Consider the following 6,699-nt stretch of genomic DNA (forward strand, 5'->3'; position numbering starts at 1 on the left):
AATAAAATAAACACCGTAAGATGAAAACATACAAAAGCAAGGAAGCGTGAATTGTTGGAATGAGGTGAGAACCACTAGAATGGAGTGAGTGAATTAGTGTGACATTAATAAAAAATAGGTGTATGGGTTCTAAAATTGCGCGCGGTTTATAACACACACACGCTAGTATAAAAGTGATGTCACAATTACACAAAAGAGAACATGCACTTCACTCATTCTAGTGTGCTTGGGATACTTTAAAAGACTTGTAGGTTAAGACAACCAAACAAGTAGTGAAGAAGCATGAAAGCATTCAAGCAAAAATCAAGCAATTGTGAAATTGGATAATGCATGGACATTGATTGATGTGTAAGTAGACTTAGTGAACTGGTGCACGAAATTGTGATCTCTGGTAATGGCTTCTTAGGCCAGATACTCTGATCTAGTTTTACAGTCTGTCACAACTTCGATACAACTAACCAGCAAGTGCACTGGGTTGTCCAAGTAATACCTCACATGAGTAAGGGTCGAATCCCACGGAGATTGTTGGTTTGAAGCAATCTATGGTTATCTTGTAATTCTTAGTCAGGAAGTCAATTATGTTTATCAGTTGAATTGTGAATAACCAAGAGAGCATAAATTAAAGATTACTTGTTGTGCAGTAATGGAGAATATGTTGGAGTTTTGGAGATGCTTTGTCTTCTGAATCTCTGCTTTCCTCTGTCTTCTGATTCACACACGCACGTCCCCCTATGGCAAGCTGTGTGTTGGTGGATCACCGTTGTCAATGGCTACCTTCCATCCTTCCAGTGAAAACTACGCTCACGCGCTCTGTCACAGCACGGCTAATCACCGGTTGGTTCTCGATCCGGTTGGAATAGGATTTATTATCCTTTTGCATCTATCACTAACGCCCAGCCTTCAGGAGTTTGAAGCTCGTCACAGTCATTCAATCCTTGAATCCTACTCGGAATACCACAGACAAGGTTTAGACTTTCCAGATTCTCATGAATGCCGCCATCAGTTCTAGCTTATACCACGGAGATTTTGATTAAGAGATCTCACGGATACTCATTCAATCGGATATAGAATGGAGGTGGTTGTCAGGCACACGTTCATGGTTTGAGGAAGGTGATGAATGTCACTGATCATCACCTTCATCACAGTTAAGCGCGAATGAACATCTTAGATAGGAACAAGCGTGTTTGAATAGAAAACAGAAATACTTGCATTAATTCATCGAGACACAGCAGAGCTCCTCACCCCCAACAATGGGGTTTAGAGACTCATGCCGTCAGAGAATACAAAGTTAGATCTGAAATGTTATGAGATACAAAATAAGTCTCTGAAAGTTGTTTAAATACTAAACTAGTAGCCTAGAGTTACAAAATATGAGTGGATTATGATGGATGATGCAGAGATCCACTTCTGGGGCCCACTTGGTGTGTGCTGGGGCTGAGATTTAAGTGAGTCACGTACAGAGGCCATTTGTGGAGTTGAACGCCAGTTTTTGTGCCAGTTTGGGCGTTCAACTCCAGCTTTTGATCCTTTTCTGGCGCTGGACGCCAGAATTGGGCAGAGAACTGGCGTTGAACGCCAGTTTACGTCGTCTTTCCTTGTGAAAACTATGAACTATTATATATTGCTGGAAAGCCCTGGATGTCTACTTTCCAACGCAATTAGAAGCACGCCATTTCGAGTTCTGTAGCTCCAGAAAATCTACTTTGAGTGCAGGGAGGTCAGAATCCAACAACATCAGCAGTCCTTTTTCAGCCTGAATCAGATTTTTGCTCAGCTCCTTCAATTTCAGCCAGAAAAATACCTGAAATTACAGAAAAACACACAACTCATAGTAAAGTCCAGAAATATGAATTTTTCCTAAAAACTAATGGAAATAAACTAAAAACTAACTAGAACATACTCAAAACTATATGAAATTAACCCCAAAAAGCGTATAAAATATCCGCTCATCACAACACCAAACTTAAACTGTTGCTTGTCCTCAAGCAACGAGACAAATAAAATAGAAGACTAATAGGTTGAGAAGCAATAATATCTCAGAGTTTTTGAGTGAAGCTCAGATTCTAATTAGATGAGCGGGACTAGTAGCTTTTTGCTTCTGAACAGTTTTGGCATCTCACTTTATCCATTGAAGTTCAGAGTGATTGGCATCTATAGGAACTTAGAATTCAGATAGTGTTATTGATTCTCCTATTTCAGTGTGATGATTCTTGAACACAGCTGTTTTATGAGTCTTGGCCGTGGCCCTAAGCACTTTGTTTTCCAGTATTACCACCGGATACATAAATGCCACAGACACATAATTGGGTGAACCTTTTAGATTGTGACTCAGCTTTGCTAAAGTCCCCAATTAGAGGTGTCCAGAGTTCTTAAGCACACTCTTCTTTTTGCCTTGGACCTTGATTTTAACCGCTCAGTCTCAAGTTTTCACTTGACACCTTCACGCCACAAGCACATGGTTAGGGACATCTTAGTTTAGCCGCTTAGACCAGGATTTTATTCCTTTAGGCCCTCCTATCCACTAATGCTCAAAGCCTTGGGATCCTTTTTATTTGCCCTTGCCTTTTGGTTTTAAGGGTTATTGGCTTTTTGCTCTTGCCTCTTGGTTTTAAGAGCTTTTGGCTTTTTCTGCTTGGTTTTTCTTTTTCTTTCTATTTTTTTCGCCTATTTTAATATACATATATATATTTTTTTCTGCAAGCTTTGTTCTTTGCTGCTTTTTCTTGCTTCAAGAATCATTTTTATGATTTTTCAGATTATCAATAACATGTTTCATGTTCATCATTCTTTCAAGAGCCAACATATTTAACAGTCTTAAACAACAAATTCAAAAGACATATGCACTGTTCAAGCATTCATTCAGAAGACAGGAAGCGTTGCCACCACATGTTACTATTTAAAATTTTTCTTATTAAAAACTCGAAATTTTATTGCCTCTTATTCAAAAGATCTACTATTTTATTCATGTTTACTGATGATGAGAAAAATAGACTATAACTTAATTGGGGATAAAATCAAACTAGACACTAATTACTACTAATGATCATGTAATGAAGACACAAACATAGATAAGCACTTAACATAGAGAAAACGAAAAACAGAGAAAGTAAGAACAAGGAACGAGTCCACCTTAGTGATGATGGCATTTCCTTCTTGAGGCACCAATGATGTTCTTGAGCTCTTTTATGTCTCTTCCTTGCCTTTGTGGCTTGATTCCTAGTGATTTTTGGTATTTCTATCCTCAGTTGCTTCCAATAATTATGTGGAGGGAAGTGCATCCCCTGAAGTATCTCTTGATTTGCAGCCACATGTTCTACCACTGAGCTATAGATCCTTCACATAATTGTTTTACCACACCAAACTTAGAATGTTGCTCGCCCTCGAGCAAAAGAAGAGGAAATAGATGAAAAAGAAGATGTGGAAAGAAAAAAAAACTAGGATTATGAGGAGGGAAGGTGGGGATCCTGTGGGGTCCACAGATCTTGAAATGATCCTGTGAGGTCCACAGATCTTGAGGTGTCAAGGCATTTACATCCCTGCACCAATTTGGGCATGCAAAATGCCCTTGCACACAACTCTGGGCGTTCAGCGCCAGGTTGGTGCCCATTTTGGGCGTTCAACGCCCATTTACTAGCCATTTCTGGCATTGAACGCCAGAACCATGCTTGGTCTGGGCGTTCAGCGCCAGGATGTTGCCCATTTTGGGCGTTCAGCGCCAGAACCATGCTCTGTTCTGGCGTTGAACGCCAGACAGGTGCTTCCTCCAGGGTGTGATTTTTCTTCTGCTGTTTTTGATTCCGTTTTCAATTTTTAATATTTGTTTTGTGACTCCACATGATCATGAACCTAACAAAACATAAAAAAACATGAAAGTAAATAAAAATTGGGTTGCCTCCCAACAAGCGCTTCTTTAATGTCCTTAGCTGGACCTTGCTGAGCTTTTAATCTAGCTTCAGCCTTGAGCATTCTTGCTCAATGTTGCCTTCTAGATAATACTTGATTCTCTGTCCATTGACAATGAACTTCTTATCAGAATCAATATCTTGAAGCTCCACATAACCATATGGTGATACACTTGTAATCACGTATGGTCCCCTCCACCGGGATTTCAGTTTCCCGGGGAATAGCCTGAGTCTAGAGTTAAACAACAGAACCTTCTGTCCTGGTTCAAAGATTCTAGATGACAGCTTTCTGTCATGCCACTTTTTTTTATTTTTCTTTATATAGCTTGGCATTTTCGAAAGCTGTGAATCTGAACTCCTCTAGCTCATTTAGCTGGAGCAATCTTTTTTCTCCTGCTAATTTGGCATCAAAGTTTAGGAATCTGGTTGCCCAGTAGGCCTTATGTTCCAGTTCCACGGGCAGGTGACATGCCTTACCATACACCAGTTGGTATGGAGAGGTCCCTATAGGGGTCTTGAATGCTGTTCTGTAAGCCCACAGAGCATCATCCAAGCTCCTTGCCCAATCCTTTCTACGGGTATTTACTGTCCGTTCCAGGATTCTCTTTAATTCTCTATTAGAGACTTCAGCTTGCCCATTGGTTTGTGGATGATATGGAGTGGCCACCTTGTGGCGAATTCTATACCGAACCATGGCAGAGTAAAGCTGTTTATTGCAGAAGTGAGTGCCCCCATCACTGATTAGTACTCTAGGGACACCAAACCTGCTAAAGATATGTTTCTGGAGGAACTTCAGCACTGTTTTAGTATCATTGTTGGGTGTGGCAATAGCCTCAACCCATTTTGATACATAGTCAACTGCCACCAGAATATAAGTGTTTGAGTATGATGGTGGGAAAGGTCCCATGAAGTCAATTCCCCATACATCAAACAACTCTATTTCCAAGATTCCTTGTTGAGGCATGGCGTAACCATGAGGCAGATTACCAGCTCTTTGGCAACTGTCACAATTACGTACAAACTCTCGGGAATCTTTATAGAGTGTGGGCCAATAGAAGCCACATTGGAGGACCTTGGTGGCTGTTCGCTCACCTCCGAAATGGCCTCCATATTGAGATCCATGGCAATGCCATAGGATTCTCTGTGCTTCCTCTCTGGGGACACACCTACGGATAATTCCGTCTGCACATCTCTTAAAGAGATAGGGCTCATCCCACAAGTAGTACTTTGCATCAGTAACTAATTTCTTCTTTTGTATTCTATTGTACTCCTTGGGTATGAACCTTGCAGCTTTATAGTTTGCAATATCGGCAAACCATGGTGCTTCCTGAATGGCAAATAGATGCTCATCAGGGAACGTCTCAGAGATCTCAAGAAAGGGGAGAGACGTCCCTTCCACTGGCTCTATCTGGGACAGATGATCAGCTACTTGGTTCTCTATCCCTTTTCTGTCTCTTATTTCTATATCAAACTCTTGCAGAAGCAATACCCATCTGATGAGCCTGGGTTTTGAATCCTGCTTTGTGAGTAGATACTTAAGAGCAGCATGGTCAGTGTACACAATCACCTTTGATCCTACTAAGTAGGATCTGAACTTATCAATGGCGTAAACCACTGCAAGTAATTCCTTTTCTGTGGTTGTGTAATTTTTCTGGGCATCATTTAAAACGCGACTGGCATAATAAATGACATGCAGAAGCTTGTCATGCCTCTGTCCCAATACTGCACCAATGGCATGATCACTGGCATCACACATTAGCTCAAATGGTAATGTCCAGTCTGGTGCAGAAATGACTGGTGCTGTGACCAGCTTAGCTTTCAGCGTTTCAAACGCCTGCAGGCACTCTGTGTCAAACACAAATGGCGTGTCAGCAGCTAGCAGATTGCTTAGAGGTTTTGCGATTTTTGAAAAATCCTTTATAAACCTCCTATAGAATCCTGCATGCCCCAGAAAGCTTCTGATTGCCTTAACATTGGCAGGTGGTGGTAATTTTTCAATTACCTCTATTTTTGCTTGATCCACCTCTATTCCCTTGTTTGAGATTTTATGCCCAAGAACAATTCCTTCAGTCACCATGAAGTGACACTTTTCCCAGTTTAAAACTAGGTTGGTTTCTTGGCATCTTTTCAGAACAAGTTTCAGGTGATCAAGACAGGAGCTGAATGAGTCTCCATATACTGAGAAGTCATCCATGAAGACTTCCAGAAATTTTTCCACCATATCAGAGAAAATAGAGAGCATGCATCTCTGGAAGGTTGCAGGTGCATTGCATAGCCCAAAGGGCATCCTTCTATAAGCAAACACTCTGGATGGACATGTGAATGCTGTTTTCTCTTGATCCTGGGGATCTACTGCAATCTGGTTATAGCCTGAGTAGCCATCCAAAAAGCAGTAATAATCATGACCTGCTAGTCTTTCTAGCATCTGGTCTATGAATGGTAAAGGAAAATGATCCTTTCTGGTGGCTGTATTGAGCCTTCTGTAGTCAATACACATGCGCCACCCTGTAACTGTTCTTGTAGGAACCAGTTCATTTTTTTCATTATGAATCACTGTCATTCCTCCCTTTTTTGGGACGACTTGAACAGGGCTCACCCAGGGACTATCAGAAATGGGATAAATAATCCCAGCCTCTAGTAATTTGGTGACCTCTTTCTGCACCACTTCCTTCATGGCTGGATTTAGCCGCCTCTGTGGTTGAACCACTGGTTTGGCATTATCCTCCAATAGGATTTTGTGCATGCATCTAGCTGGGCTTATGCCCTTAAGGTCACCTATGGACCACCCAAGAGCTGT

Source organism: Arachis hypogaea, chromosome 11 (genome assembly GCF_003086295.3).
Source record: "Arachis hypogaea cultivar Tifrunner chromosome 11, arahy.Tifrunner.gnm2.J5K5, whole genome shotgun sequence".
Classification (NCBI taxonomy): domain Eukaryota; kingdom Viridiplantae; phylum Streptophyta; class Magnoliopsida; order Fabales; family Fabaceae; genus Arachis; species Arachis hypogaea.